Genomic DNA, 17103 nt, shown 5'->3' with positions numbered 1-17103 from the left:
TTGTGGTCTGCATAATAGATCTTTTGGTAAGAATTACATCTTCCTGACACAGCTTATCACAAAATGCACTGAGGAACTACAGACCATCTGTACTGAATATTCATAGTTACAATAATGGGTATTTGTAACCCTCTATTGTAATGCAATGTGTCTATACAATAGTTGCACATTGTGATATGGCATCCCTTAAATTAGAAGTGCCCATGATGACCATCATTTACTCTCTCTCTACAGTGGTGTTTTTAGCTAAAGCCTTGTTTTTATACTTGGGACATTAATAGTCCAATCCTGGTATGGAAATCTGATTCTATTATATAGGTGATACTCGAAAAATTAGAATATTGTGCAAAAGTTCATTTATTTCACTAATGCAACCTAAAAGGTGAAACTAATATATGAGATAGATTCATTACATGCAAAGCAAGATAGTTCAAGCCGTGATTTGTCATAATTGTGATGATTATGGTTTACAGCTCATGAAAACCCCAAATCCACAATCTCAGAAAATTAGATTACATGCAATCAATAAAACAAGGATTGTACATAGAACAATATTGGACCTCTGAAAAGTATAAGCATGCATATGTACTCAGTACTTGGTTTGGGCCCCTTTTGCAGCAATTATTGCCTCAATGCGGCATGGCATGGAAGCTATCAGCCTGTGGCACTGCTGAGGTGTTATGAAAGACCAGGATGCTTCAATAGCAGCCTTCAGCTCTTCTGCATTGTTAGGTCTAATTTCTCTCATCATTCTCTTGGCAATGCCCCATAGATTCGCTATGGGGTTCAGGTCAGGCGAGTATGCTGGCCAATCAAGCACAGTAATCCCACGGTCATTGAAGGTGTCAAGTCCTGCTGGAGAATGAAGTCAGCATCCCTATAGAGCTCATCTGCGGAAGGAAGCATGAAGTGCTCCAAAATCTCCTGGTAGACAGCTGCGTTGACCCTGGACTTAGTGAAGCACAGTGGACCAACACCAGCAGATGACATGGCTCCACGAATCAACACAGACTGTGGAAACTTCACACTGGACTTCAAGCATCTTGCAGTGTGTGCCTCTTCATTCTTCCTCCATACTCTGGGTCCTTGGTGATGCAAAATTTGCTCTCATCAGAAAAGAGAACTTTGGACCACTGAACAACAGACCAGGTCTGTTTTTCTTTAGCCTGTGTAAAACGCTTCTGACGTTGTTTGTTGTTAGGGAGGGTATCAATGCTGGTTTTCTGCACAACTTTCAGGTCAGCAGTCTTTCCCATGATTGTGATTCATACTGAACCAGACTGAGAGACCATTTAAAGGCTCAGGAACCCTTTGCAGGTGTTATGGCTTAATTAGCTGATTAGAGTAGAACACTTTGAGCTTAGAACATTGCACCTTTTCACAATATTCTAATTTTCTGAGATTGTGGATTTGGGGTTTTCATGAGCTGTAAGCCATAATCATCACAATTATGACAAATCACGGCTTGAACTAACTTGCTTTGCATGTAATGAGTCTATCTCATATCTTAGTTTCACCTTTTAAGTTGCATTAGTGAAATAAATGAACTTTTGCACGATACTCTAATTTTTTGAGTATCACCTGTATGTCAACAAGGAGAATGTGACCCTCTCCTAATTATTACAGTAGATGTTCAGGAACTCGGTTGCAGATGTGACACCGATGGAGTCCCTGAGAGACAAGATAAGAGAAATATAAGAGATATAGGAAATCGTCAATTCGTTTTACTCTCCAGCATCAACCAAAATTGCAATACACATTTTTCGATGGACCCTTCAAATAACCCTTTAATGAGGTGATTAATTGAGGGCCCTTTCAAAATATTGTGTTGCAGTAATTCAGTAGGGTTAATTTTTCTTTTAGTAATGATGTATACGTTTTTCTATTCCTAGGAACTTCCATGCGTGGAATGAAGCCTATTTTGTAAGAAAGGATCTTGGGCTCGAGTATGGTGGATGGCAAGTAGTTGATGCAACTCCACAGGAACAAAGCCAGGGTATGTGACTAACTGAGTTTAAAAAAGATGTGCCATGTATAAATACACATAAAGTATATTTCTATTCATTATATATACTGGATGGACAGATACAATAGATAGATAGATACATTTGGTGGACAATAGCATCTACTTATGTATTCTTTCTGATCTTTTTGAAGCTAGGCAAGAAAGGATCAGCAGATCTGAATCCTGGCATGTTAGATTTACAACTTCAATAACTAAAGCATATGTTGTATTGTTTTGCAAAATCCCCTTATTACATCAGGGCTACCCTGTCTATTTATCATCCTGGTTTCTATCGCCAAAAATCCTGCAGAAAAAAATTTGAGAAAATATACTTACCTTTCATTGTGAATTCCAAACTGCCTAAAGTGATGTCACAGCCCTTAGAGCGAGATCTGGGAAAAGTGGGTATCCAAAATCTTTTGAAAATATACTCCTATGCTGTGTGAGGTGATTTGGGAACCTTAGCTGTCCCAGGAATAGGGATGAGCTTCGCGTTCGAGTCAAACCCATGTTCGACTCGAACATCGGCTGTTCGTTTGTTCGCCGAATTGCGAACGTTATGGGCCGTTCGCACCAAATTCGTGTGGTACGTCACGGCCTATAATTCACTGCGGCATCGCAGTGCATTGCTGGCTGATGATTGGCCAAGCATGCACTATGACCCGCATGCTTGGCCAATCACAGCGCCGTCGGTAGAGAGAGCTGTAATTGGCCAAAGCCAGGGTGGCTTTGGCCAATTATGGCTCAGGGGGTTTAGAACACGCCCCACACTATATAAGGCCGCCTGCACGGCGGCCCTGTGTAGTGTGTTCCGGCGTGCTGAGAGATAGAGAGAGACAGTGTCATTTCATTTAAGTTAGCTAGATTAGGCAGGACAGTCAGCGAGTTAGCAGTGTATTGTGTATATATTTGCATCCCAGGTGTTGCATATATATATATATATCTATATACACTGTATTCAGTTTAGCTAGATCCGTTCCTGTTATCTTCCTACTGACAGGCAGGCTTGTCTTGTTACAGTATTTACAGCTACCTGAAGAAAATTGCTGGTGTTCTTTTGATCCTATTAGTACCACAGTGAGGCAGCTAGACTATTTACAGTTAGTGTAGTGCGTCCTCCTCACAGTGTTCAGCTAAAGCTACAAGTTAGTGTAGTGTGTCCTGCTCACAGTGTTCAGCTAAAACTACAAGTTAGTGTAGTGCGTCCTCCTCACAGTGTTCAGCTAAAGCTACAAGTTGGTGTAGTGTGTCCTCCTCACAGTGTTCAGCGAAAACTATACGTTAGTGTAGTGCGACCTCTGCACAGTGTTCAGCTAAAGCTACAAGTTAGTGTAGTGCGTCCTCCTCACAGTGTTCAGCTAAAACTACAAGTTAGTGTAGTGCGACCTCTGCACAGTGTTCAGCTAAAGCTACAAGTTAGTGTAGTGCGTACTCCTCACAGTGTTCAGCTAAAACTACAAGTTAGTGTAGTGAGACCTCTGCACAGTGTTCAGCTAAAGCTACAAGTTAGTGTAGTGCGTCCTCCTCACAGTGTTCAGCTAAAGCTACAAGTTAGTTTAGTGTGACCTCTGCACAGTGTTCAGCTAAAGCTACAAGTTAGTGTAGTGCGTCCTCCTCACAGTGTTCAGCTAAAACTACAAGTTAGTGTAGTGCGACCTCTGCACAGTGTTCAGCTAAAGCTACAAGTTAGTGTAGTGCGTCCTCCTCACAGTGTTCAGCTAAAACTACAAGTTAGTGTAGTGAGACCTCTGCACAGTGTTCAGCTAAAGCTACAAGTTAGTGTAGTGCGTCCTCCTCACAGTGTTCAGCTAAAGCTACAAGTTAGTTTAGTGTGACCTCTGCAGTGTTCAGCTAAAGCTACAAGTTAGGGTAGTGCATCCTCCTCACAGTGTTCAGCTAAAACTACAAGTTAGTGTAGTGCGACCTCTGCACAGTGTTCAGCTAAAACTACAAGTTAGTGTAGTGAGACCTCTGCACAGTGTTCAGCTAAAGCTACAAGTTAATGTAGTGCGTCCTGCTCACAGTGTTCAGCTAAAACTACAAGTTAGTGTAGTGCAACCTCTGCACAGTGTTCAGCTAAAGCTACAAGTTAGTGTAGTGCGACCTCTGCACAGTGTTCAGCTAAAGCTACAAGTTAGTTTAGTGTGACCTCTGCACAGTGTTCAGCTAAAGCTACAAGTTAGGGTAGTGTGTCCTCCTCACAGTGTTCAGCTAAAACTACAAGTTAGTGTAGTGTGACCTCTGCACAGTGTTCAGCTAAAGCTACAAGTTAGTGTAGTGCAACCTCTGCACAGTGTTCAGCTAAAGCTACAAGTTAGTGTAGTGCGTCCTCCTCACAGTGTTCAGCTAAAACTACAAGTTAGTGTAGTGAGACCTCTGCACAGTGTTCAGCTAAAGCTACAAGTTAGTGTAGTGCGTCCTGCTCACAGTGTTCAGCTAAAACTACAAGTTAGTGTAGTGCGACCTCTGCACAGTGTTCAGCTAAAGCTACAAGTTAGTGTAGTGAGACCTCTGCACAGTGTTCAGCTAAAGCTACAAGTTAGTGTAGTGCGTCCTGCTCACAGTGTTCAGCTAAAACTACAAGTTAGTGTAGTGTGACCTCTGCACAGTGTTCAGCTAAAGCTACAAGTTAGTGTAGTGAGACCTCTGCACAGTGTTCAGCTAAAGCTACAAGTTAGTGTAGTGCGTCCTCCTCACAGTGTTCAGCTAAAGCTACAAGTTGGTGTAGTGTGTCCTCCTCACAGTGTTCAGCGAAAACTACAAGTTAGTGTAGTGCAACCTCTGCACAGTGTTCAGCTAAAGCTACAAGTTAGTGTAGTGCGTCCTCCTCACAGTGTTCAGCTAAAACTACAAGTTAATGTAGTAAGACCTCTGCACAGTGTTCAGCTAAAGCTACAAGTTAGTGTAGTGCCTCCTCCTCACAGTGTTCAGCTAAAGCTACAAGTTAGTTTAGTGTGACCTCTGCACAGTGTTCAGCTAAAGCTACCAGTTAGGGTAGTGCGACCTCTGCACAGTGTTCAGCTAAAGCTACAAGTTAGTGTAGTGCGTCCTGCTCACAGTGTTCAGCTAAAACTACAAGTTAGTGTAGTGCGATCTCTGCACAGTGTTCAGCTAAAACTACAAGTTAGTGTAGTGCGTCCTCCTCACAGTGTTCAGCTAAAGCTACAAGTTGGTGTAGTGTGTCCTCCTCACAGTGTTCAGCGAAAACTACAAGTTAGTGTAGTGCGACCTCTGCACAGTGTTCAGCTAAAGCTACAAGTTAGTGTAGTGCGTCCTCCTCACAGTGTTCAGCTAAAACTACAAGTTAGTTTAGTGTGACCTCTGCACAGTGTTCAGCTAAAGCTACCAGTTAGGGTAGTGCGACCTCTGCACAGTGTTCAGCTAAAGCTACAAGTTAGTGTAGTGCGTCCTGCTCACAGTGTTCAGCTAAAACTACAAGTTATTTTTTTGTGAGCTCTGCGCAGTGTTCAGCTAAAGCTACCTGGAGAAGGTTGGTGGTGTTTTCCTGATCCTATCACTACCGCAGGCAGCTAAATAAGCTACAAGTTAGTGTAGTGCGAGCTCTTCACAGTGTTCACCTAAAGCTACCTGTAGAAGGTTGGTGGTGTTTTCCTGATCCTATCACTACCACAGGCAGCTAAATAAGCTACAAGTTAGTTTTTTGTGAGCTCTGCACAGTGTTCAGCTAAAGCTACCTGTAGAAGGTTGGTGGTATTCTCATACTACAGGCAGGCAGTTGATTTTGCTAGCTGCAGTATCAGTATATATATATATATATATATATATATATATATATATATATATATATATATAAATATATATATCACAGCTTAGTGTAGCTACAGGCCATTAGTATGTCTGGAAGGCCAACAAGGAGAGGCAGACAGTCACAAGCCAATAAAAGAGGGCAAGCAGGTTCTGTGTCTAGAGGCAACAGTGCTGGTCGTGGAGACGGTGCATCCTCATCAGCACGTGGCCGTGGGACACGCTTGACCTTTTTTTCGGCAGCTGGCCGTGTTGAGCCGCAACATGTGGAAGACTTGGTCGAGTGGATGACCAAGCCGTCCTCATCCTCCTCATCCTCTCTCACCCATGCTCAGGGTACTTTGTCTGGCAAAGCAGCGGCCTCTTCTCTCGGCTCAATGTCATCAGTGACTCCTTCCCTAGCCCCACCATGTCCTCCTGAGGAGTCCCTCAAACTGTTTGACCACAGTGTTGGGTACATGCTCCAGGAGGATCCCCAGCGTTTGGAAGGCACTGATGATGATACTGAGCTAGATGAAGGCAGTAACGTGAGCACGGACAGACGGGGTGCCCAAGAAGGACAGCAATCTGGCAGTCATGCTCCCCCTGCTGCAGCATACTGCCAGGTTTGCTCCAGTAATGAGGAGGGAGGGGATGATGAGGTCACTGACTCAACGTGGGTGCCTGATAGGAGAGAGGAGGAGGAGGAGGAGGTGGCACATCACCAACGAGGCAGGGTGCCCTCCAGGGGCCAGCCTAAGGGCAGCACACTGACTGCATCACACCCCAAAGCTCCGCATGTGCAGGGCGCTGCAGTCTCTGCAAGTTATTCAAAAAGTTCTTTGGTCTGGGCCTTTTTTGAGACGAGTGCATCAGATCACACCGCTGCTATTTGCAACATATGTCTCAATCGTATCTCGCGTGGCCAAAACATCTCCCGCTTGGGCACCACATGCTTGACCAGACATATGTTGACCTGCCATGCAGTTCGTTGGCAAGCGTATTTAAAAGACCCACAAAGAACAAAGAGGACCTCTTCTTGCTCCTCATCAGCTGAGATCTCCAACCCCACTATACCTTCAGTCCTCTCTGAGACCTGCACTGAGAGGAATGAAGGTGTAGAATTAGGTGTGTCACAGCCAAGTACTTGTGGGCAATCTGCTTTCGGTACACCAACGTCAGATTGTACCATGGCAAATTTCCCTGCCCCAGCTGCTGCACCCCCGAAAGAAGTTCGCTCCCAGCCATCCACATGCCCAGTGGTTGAATGCTAGCTTGGCAAAATTGCTAGCACTTCAACTGCTGCCTTTTCAGTTGGTAGACTCTGTCCCCTTCCGTGAGTTTGTGGAATGTGCGGTTCCTCAGTGGCAGGTACCCAAACGCCACTTTTTCTCACGGAAGGCGATTCCGGCTCTCTACCGGCATGTGGAAGGCAATGTCTTGGCCTCGCTGGACAGGGCGGTCAGTGGTAAGGTGCATATTACCGCTGACTCATGGTCCAGCAGGCATGGACAGGGACGTTACCTAAGTTTCACCGTGGATTGGGTGACTCTGCTGGCAGCTGGGAAGGATGCAGGACAAGGTGCAGTAGTGTTGGAGGTTGTTCCACCACCACGCCTCCAAAATGCCACTACTAATGATTGTGACACACCTCTCTCCTCCACCCCCTCCTCTTCTTCTTCCTCCATGGCCTCTTTCTGTGCTTTGTCCTCGGAACCAGCGGTGCTCCGTAGCCGTTCAAGGGGCTATGCAAGTATACAGGCCAAAAGATGCCATGCGGTGCTTGAGCTGGTGTGCTTGGGGGACAGGAGCCACACTGGGGCAGAGGTTCTGTCAGCTCTGCAGGGGCAGGTTCAGAGGTGGTTGACGCCACACCAACTTAAGGCAGGAATGGTGGTTTGCGACAATGGCACCAACCTCCTCTCTGCCCTCCGACAGGGACAAATGACCCATGTGCCCTGTTTGGCTCACGTCCTTAACTTGATGGTGCAGCGGTTCTTGGGCAGGTACCCGGGCTTACAGGATGTCCTGAGGCAGGCCAGGAAGGTCTGTGTGCATTTCCGCTGGTCATATAATGCCAGTGCTCGGCTGGCAGACCTCCAAAAGGAGTTTAACCTGCCCAAGAACCGCCTAATCTGTGACATGCCCACCAGGAGGAACTCAACGTTGGCCTTGCTGCAGGGGCTGCACACGCAGCAGAGGGCCATCAATGAGTACCTGTGTGACTATGGCACCAGGACAGGGTCAGGGGAGCTTGTTTTTTTTTCCCCACACCAGTGGGCCATGATCAGGGATGCATGCACTGTCCTGTCACCATTTGAGGAGGCCACGAGGATGGTGAGCAGTGACAGTGCATGCATCAGTGACACTGTCCTCCTTGTCCACCTGTTGGAGCACACGCTGCGTGGAATAATAGACAGGGCACTTGAGGCAGAACAGAGGCAGGAAGAGGAGGACTTCCTTAGCTCTCAAGGCCCCCTTTATCCAGACAGTGTTCCTGCATGCCCGCCGATCACACAGGAAGAGGACGAGGAGGAGGATTGTGTCAGTATGGAGATGGAGCCTGGCACTCAGCATCAGCAGCAGTCTTCAAGGGATCAGTCCCAGGAAACACATGGGCGTGTACGTGGCTGGGAGGAGGTGGCTGCGGACCATGTCATCCTTAGTGACCCAGAGGACTCCGGACCGAATGCCTCAGCAAACCTACACTGCATGGCCTCCCTGATCCTGCAAAGCCTGTGTAAGGATCCTCGTATTCATGGTATCAAGGAGAAGGACCAATACTGGCTGGCAACCCTCCTTGATCCACGTTACAAGGGTAAAGTTGCGGACCTTATCTTGCCATCGCAGAGGGAGCAGAGGATGAAACATCTTCGGGAGGCCTTTTTGGGCAAATTTTTTGGTCCGCAGCCCCAAGGTATGATCGGTTCCAGCAACCATCGCCAGCGTCTGTTTTACATGGTGCAGGAATACCTAGGGGCAAGATCTGACTTGGACACCTTTCTTACCGAAAATCCTCTGGGTTACTGGGTCTTGAGGATGGATCACTGGCCATAGCTTGCACAGTATGCAATTGAGCTACTGGCCTGTCCTGCATCCAGCGTTCTTTCGGAACGCACATTCAGTGCTGCTGGAGGCTTTGTAACCGATCACAGGGTGCGGCTGTCCACCGACTCGGTCGATCGACTGACCTTCATAAAAATGAATCAGTCTTGGATCACCACCAGCTACCAAGCACCTGATGCTGATGTAACCGAATAATTTTTTTTGAAATCTCAGATCCCTTCAAAGACTGCCTATGCTGATGCTGAGTGACTAGCCTGAGTAATTATCCTCTTCCTCCTCAAAAATCACTTTTTTTTGGGCTGCATGGTGGGGTTGTGTGACTTACCAGTGCCTATCAATGCTGACCAGTAAACACACCTGCCTGACACTGACCTACATACACTGACCTATATACACTGACCTGTATACACTGACCTGTATACACTGACCTATATACACTGACCTGCCTGACCTATATACACTGACCTATATACACTGACCTGCCTGACCTATATACACTGACCTACATACACTGACCTATATACACTGACCTACATACACTGACCTATATACACTGACCTACATACACAGACCTACATACACAGACCTATATACACTGACCTACATACACAGACCTATATACACTAATCTATATACACTGACCTATATACACTGACCTACATACACTGACCTATATACACTGACCTACATACACTGACCTACATACACTGACCTATATACACTGATCTATATACACAGACCTATAGACACTGACCTATAGACACTGACCTATAGACACTGACCTACATACATTGACCTACATACACTGACCTGCCTGACCTATATACACTGACCACTGACCTATATACACTGACCACTGACCTATATACACTGACCTGCCTGACCTATATACACTGACCACTGACCTGCCTGACCTATATACACTGACCTACATACACTGACCACTGACCTATATACACTGACCACTATACACACATTGCGTGTCTGACCTACCTCAGCCGTGGTGTGCGGTCACAGCAGGCAGTCAGTGACTTGTCACCGTCAGAGAGGAGTCGAGGAGGAGAGGAAAGCCGCCCGCCCGAGCGGGGATGTAGCGTTCCCGCCTTCTGGAGCCTGCAGGCTAAGATGGACGTCACGTCACACGTCCTGCTCCAGAAGGCGGGAGCTGCGGCACTCGGCCACTTTCAGCCGCTATGGCACTCAGGGACTTACTCGGTTACTTTCGGCCGCTATGGCACTCGGGGACTCGGCTACTTTCGGCCGCACTCGGCTGCTATGGCACTCCGGGACTCGGCTACTTTCGGCCGCACTCGGCTGCTATGGCACTCGGGGACTCGGCTACTTTCGGCCACTTTCGGCCACTTTTGGCCCGCACTCACAATCAGATCGGTCCCGGCGCTGGCGCTCGGGGTAGACAATGGAATGCAGCATTCCATAGACTCAGGGCTTTTTGGGGTCACGTTCGGGGCTTCAGCCCCCCCTAGCCACCCCCTCCCTACGCCCCTGTGCTTAAACTATGGGAAGTCCGCAATGGAGATATTCAGAGTCTCCAAAAGAAAATGCCTGGGTCCATAACAGGGACAGACCTTTTCTTTAGGAACCCCTCCTCCATAGGGTATTGTTAGACAAAATGCATAGGAGAAGCAAAGACCTTTTCTGGGTTAGGCCAAAAACTATACAGGGCTGGATGCAATAGGAATTACATTGGAAACATTTTAATAAGTTGTGGGCTCTTTTAAGAAAAGGAAGACTCGGGGGTACTGCAACTCGGGCAGGAGGCAATGATCCGGGCTATCAGCATCAGATCTTTTAGAAGGTACAGTGCAAGCACCTCTACCCATCTGCACCCGTCCCCAACAAAACGGTTAGAGAATTGCATGCTGGCAGGGCCCACGGGACTGCCGCCATTGCGCTTGTCAACTGCCATGCTATAGGTATTGCCATGAGGGGTACTCACAGCAAAACTGCAGAAGCAGGAAGGCCTACTACCATCTGTGATTCATCATGAGAGGTAGCAGTGTAGCCCAAATACCCTTGCAAACCATCAGAGGTCCAAGTCTACTGAGGGGGTAGTGGGAGAGGCTATGATAGCGTGGCAATGTCAAGAATCATCTGATCTGATAAGCTGCAAAATTACCCCCTTCTGATTCTGCAGCAACTATAGAAACTTTCTAGTGGAAAAAAATAAATCTTGAGTAAAGTAAAGCTTTTTCTTCTAGCAGAGGAGAGATGTTCATTCTCCTAGGACAATAGCATAAAACCAAGGCATGCTAGGACTGGGAAAGTTTATCTTGGGCTGTACTTACAACTTTGTTTTGTCTGATCTCTGATGTCTGATCTGAAGCTATGTTACCTTAATTCTGTGTTCTGTGTATGTAATGTAAGATTAAGGAGAATAACTTTCTTATGAAGTAGTACATTCCATAATTTTTAACACGTATCTAATCACAGATCTAATCATGTTATACTAACAAACAAAACATGACTGTGTTTTCATACAGGTAAATACCAATTAGGACCAGCCTCATTGTATGCTGTGAAGGAAGGAGATGTAGACAAACCTCAGGATACAACATTTGTGTTTGCTGAAGTGTATGCAGACACAGTAACCTGGGTAAAAAGTAAAGATGGAACCAAGAGAAAGGTTCACACTGATTCTACAAGCGTGGGGAAGCTCATCAGCACCAAAGCCGTTGGTACCTTTGACCGCAATGATGTAACCGATGACTACAAATACCCTGACGGTATATTTTACTTTGATATGCCTCATTTAATGACAGCATAATGTGTTCAAATCTTGCTTGAAGCTTATGAGTTATATACTAGTCATATGATTAAGAAATAAGCAGCACAAGGGATGAATATAATGGGTTAGGGGGATAAAACTCCAAAAACAATCCAAGCTTGGAGCTGACTGTTATTTATACTGTATATATGCATGTAAAGTTGTAAGAAAGAACTTGCTCTGAGAGAGAGACGCAGAGGCTGCCTTGGACCCACTTCTCAAAGTGCTAACTGTCTGGCTCTCATGGTGACCCTCTGACTTCAGTTCTTTCGAAGACGCTGACTCGGAACAAGTGTGAAAATCAGAAGTTCTCAGTTTTTTCTGATATTGCTGACCTGTACTCTTGTTACAGCTCAGAGACACAGCAAATAGTGAGTCCCTAGGTAGGCATGACAGCCTGGCAAATGGCATTTTCAGTAGTAAGCAAAAATTTGCCTTGCATTTTTCTTAATAGGTTTACTTTAACACTTGCATGTGTGCTAGTGGTGGAAGGCCTATCTGTTTCACAAAAGATGTCATTGGATTTTTGAAATAATAATTATGATGTACAGTTGCACAGGACACAAGTACACCAAATGAAGGATGATATAAAAAAAATTACCCAACATCAAGACCAAAATACAAACACCGGGGCAATTTAAAACACATCTCTAAAGGATTGGCAGTTATGCATATTAGTTGGAAATGGTAAAGATATAAATCCTATGGAGATTCCTCCATTGCAAAGCTGTAAAGTGCCCCTATGGAATGGGCGAATGAATTCTCTCATGGGTCAGACAATAACACTAGAAAAAAGGAAGAATAAATAGAAATAGTGAGGTAGAAAAAGAGAAGGGAAGAGAAAAAGAATTCGCACAGAAGAAAAAATTGGACATGGGAAAGGAAGAAGAAAGGGGGGACAAAGGTACAAAGATTTTCTCGAGGCCCAACCAAGCGGCAGCATCCATGATAATGAATGTGTCCGATCACACTGTGAAAGTAAAGAGCATTCCACGTTGAAGTGATCATTATAGGTTATCCTCAGATCCCAAAACTTGAGAAATGTAGTGTGTCATTTTGTTTGAAAGTGAGCTTCTCATGTGTCATAGTCCCCATAAGTCTCTGTTTAAAGTAGTTCTAATGGCTCAAGGTTTTTTACTTTCATGCATTCTATCAATGAAGGTAAAAAGCCTTCTGTGTGCAGCAGCCCACCCAGTCCCCGAGAGCTTTGGACTTTCCCTCCTCATTGGTTAATCAATCACAGCCAATGAGCCAAAGAGGAGAGAAAGAAGGGGTGGTGCTGAGCCACACCTCTGTGTGTGAATGATCACGCAGAGCAGTGGCTTGGGAGCGAGCCCGCTTGGGTGCCTCCATAGCAAGCTCCTTGCTCTGGGGGCACTTGGCAGAAGAGGGGCCAGGAGGGCCGGTGGAGGACCCGAGAATAGGAGAATCGGGGGGGCTGCTCTGTGTAAAACCACTCCACAGAGCAGGTAAGTATGACATGTTTGTTATTTTTTTTTTTAGAAAAAAAATTGCATTTTATATCACTTGAACTTCAGCTAACACCTCCAAGCTTTAGCTAACCTCTGCCAGGCTGCTAAGAACACAAAGCCCACCAGCTTTTTCTCATTTCTATTAGGAATTGGGATGGGTCTATGTAATAGAGCTTTCCACAGGTTGAGTTAAAGCCCCATACACACTATCAGATTTACTGCTGAGTTTCTCCTTCAGATTTACCAAAACCATATAATATGAGGTCAAACCTTAGGAGTTTCAATGTGTATGCAATCAGGCAGGCCCTTGCACTACATGGTTTTGGTAAATCTGAAGGAAAAACTAAGCAGAAAATCTAATAGTGTGTGTGGGGCCTATGCCGCGTACACACGAGCGGACTTTACGGCAGACTTTGCCTGGCGGACGGGATTTCGTCGGACAATTCAATCGTGTGTGGGCTCCAGCGGACTTTGTTTTCTCAAAAGTTGGACGGACTTAGATTTGAAACATGTTTTAAATCTTTCCATCGAACTCGAGTCCGGTCGAAAAGTCCGCTCGTCTGTATGCTATTTCAACGGACAAAAAGCCACGCTAGGGCAGCTATTGGCTACTGGCTATGAACTTCCTTGTTTTAGTCCGGTTGTACGTCATCACGTACGAATTCGACGGACTTTGGTGGATTGTGTGTAGGCAAGTCCGTTCATTCAGAAAGTCCGTCATAAAGTCCGTCGAAAAGTCCGCCGGGGAAAGTCTCCTCGTGTGTACACGGCATTAAGATTAACGGCCCTTCTGTGAAGTAACAAGAAAGATCTCCTCTGTAGCTTCTACGCTTTCTTTGAACACCGGGTTAAAACAGGTAGTGTCACCGCCTGCCAAGCGCCTCCATCACAATCCACCACAGACTGCACTTCTGATATGTAAACCTATCCTTAAGCTTTTTAAATTTTTTTTCAAAGGAAATCAAAAGAAATATTAAAGCTCTGCACAATACTTATTCCAAACAATCCTGTACAGAGATCTGACACAAGTGTAGAACAGGGTCCTACTGAATTGAACTTTCACTATAAGGCTTAATGCACATGGGGTCTGAATGCCAGAATTCCTGGCAGGAAATTGCTGCTTAAAGAGGAAGTAAACCCTGGTGGGTTTTACTTCCTCTTTATTTCCCTGCAAAGGTAGAGCATAATGGGCTACTATGCATCGCATAGTAGCCTATTATGCGTCACTTACCTGACACAGAAGCCCCCACTATTGCCGTTGTTCCCACGAGCAGGGAGCTTGCATCTTCACTCCTCTTCCTTCCGGGGGGCCGCAAACTCCAGTTCTGTGACTGGCCAGAGTCGCCAGTCACGGCATGACCCCTAATAGAAAGGGCACGATGTGCCCTTTCTAAAGGGCGCCAGCGCCGATGATATCGGCGCATGCGCCATAGTCATCGGCTCTCGTCTTTTTGGTAAATATCTCCTAAACCGTGGAGGTTTAGGAGATATTTCAAGCACCTACAGGTAAGCCTTAATATAATGTTTACCTGTAGGTAAAAGTGGTTGACAATTTAGAAAAAAAAAACAATATTTTTAACTTTTTGCTAAAATAAATATCCCAATTAAAAAAAAAAAAAAACACATTTCTTCATCAGTTTAGGTCAATATATATTCTTCTACATGTTTTTGGTTAAAAAAATCGCAATAAGCGTATATTGATTGGTCTGCGCAAAAGCTATAGTGTCTACAAAATAGGGGATAGATTTATGGCATTTTTATTATTATTATTTTTTTTTACTAGTAATGGTGGCGATCAGTGATTTTTAGCGGGACTGCGACATTGCGGAGGACGGATCAGACACTTTTGACACTTTTTTGGGACCATTGACATTTACACAGCCATCAGAGCTAAAAATAGGCAGGGAAGAGGTTAACACTAGGGGGAGATCAAGGGGTTAAATGTGTTTTCTCATGTGTGTTCTAACTGTGGGGGGATAGGACCGCCTGGAGGAGGAGACCGATCGCTGTTCCTAATCTTTAGTAGCAGCAGATCTGTCTCTCCTCCCCTGACAGAACAGAGATCTGCCTGTTTACATTGACAGATCTCTGTTTTGTCAGAAGCGATCAAGGATGGCCGGCAGGCATTGCTACCACCGGCAACTTGCATTGGCGTTGCGCTGCGGGCACGTGTATGCACCCCCTACAGCTCTTAAAGCGGCCGACGTACCATGACGGCGATTCGCCCAGGGGAGCCAACCTGCCGCAGGCTGGTCCTTAAGTGGTTAAAAAACGTGCCAAAAGCCGCATATTGCGTACGCGTTTAGCATTTGAGCATTATTGCATTCTGTTGGCCAGTGTGACAGACTCACCCGGGATAGAGGCTTTTGGAGGGGACGCATATTGCGTACGCGTTTAGGCGCGTCTAGCATTTGAGCATTATTGCATTCTGTTGGCCAGAATATTATTTTTTTTTGCATTAACAGTCAAACGCTAGATGTGTCTAATGTTTGTGCGTGTTTAGACTCATTCAGGCACATTCCAGGTTTTTCTGCTCTTCAGCTCAAAAAAAAATTTCAAGGTCCACATTTACTCACTGTTATATCAAATTTGTTTGCAGGTTCTGATAAGAGAAGAGAGATTTTTAAAAAAGCAAGAAATATAGTTGAGCCACCCAGACCAATTTCTGTAATGTCTGGAATGCATCATGATTTTGCATTGGGAATGCATTCGGCATCTGGAATATCTCGAATGTCTTTGCGTGAATCTGCTTTTGCTGCTACTTCCGCTGATGACTCTGCTCCTGTAAAACCTTTATTTTCTGGCAGTTTTAAAAAGGCAGCTGAAACACAAGTTGGTGAAGACCTGGAACTCACCTTGATGCTCAAAAACACTGTAACTGACCCTCAGAAGATAGAGATCAAAATGACAGCCACCGCCATAATATACAACAATAAACCAGTTAAAGATTTTCTCACTAAATCCCATTCAGTTTCACTAGGACCTAACGAAGGTAGGTACAATGTACAGTATGTATGCCTATGTATATATAAATGCATAAACTGTAAATATTGCACACATGGAATACATAAAGCCACTCTTCTACAAATGGCAAATAAAAAAAAAAACAAGATTCCCCTTGAAGGTGAACATTGGTAAGTATGTCACAAATATGGCATCCCTTTACCGCCCGGGGGGCAGAAAGACCCGACTGATTACGTGACCACTGTGATTGGCTAATACCAATATTGGTAATTCCCTGTGCTTTGTCACTGACCTTATGCCCGGTTTACGCCTTTTTGTCGCCGACCCTACGCCCGGTTGGTATGTATTGACTATGCAGCATTTACCTGTGAGTGATCAGCCTTAGATGCAGGCTGCACTTGCAGGTAATCGCCCCGGACCCCAGAGGGCGGAGAGCTGAAATTACACACTGCAGAACTCAGTGAGGACACATCCCCCTTTAAGCAGCACACAGGAAGAGAGCTGAGGCTGTCAATCACAGGCTGTGTACTGGAGCTTTCTCCCCTCTCACCTTTTTTTCTCTTGTTGTCAGGAATACTTGTCAGAAGTGACTCATGCAGATAGCAGAGAGAAATAATACTTAGTGCTCTGGATTGAGACAAGAACACACTCTAGAGGGATATACTTTGTTCATATCTCATGCCTGAGGTTTACAACCCCTTTAACTATCCTTAACACTATTATCGGAAACCTTTACTCTATGCACTATTTTTTTTTAGGGAAGAGAAACTTTTTTTTCCCTGAAGTTGGGTAGAACTAGCCAATCCTGTATTTTCTTTTAAACTTAAATTCCTTGCATCTTTAAAATTCACCTTACACTCACAAAGAATGAAAACATTTGTTTCGTTTCGATTTGTTATTTACATAAATTAAAAAAAATTATAATAGAATAGAAAAGAATATAACAGAAAATAAAATAATAGAATAAAACAGAACAAAATAGGATAGAAAATAAAAGAACAGAATAGAATGGAATAGAATAGAATATAAAGGAATAGAATATAATAAAAAAAAAGAATAGAATAGAA

At 44.9% G+C, this 17103-nt stretch overlaps 1 pseudogene; it reads left to right on the top strand.

Moving 5' to 3' along the window:
- LOC141113384 (protein-glutamine gamma-glutamyltransferase E-like) overlaps positions 1-17103 on the top strand; it is a 104366-nt pseudogene that overhangs the window by 42333 nt on the left and 44930 nt on the right.

Source organism: Aquarana catesbeiana, linkage group LG12 (genome assembly GCF_042186555.1).
Source record: "Aquarana catesbeiana isolate 2022-GZ linkage group LG12, ASM4218655v1, whole genome shotgun sequence".
Lineage (NCBI taxonomy): Eukaryota > Metazoa > Chordata > Amphibia > Anura > Ranidae > Aquarana > Aquarana catesbeiana.
Note: the sequence above shows the minus strand (reverse complement) of the source record. Positions and strands in the feature narration are given on the sequence as shown.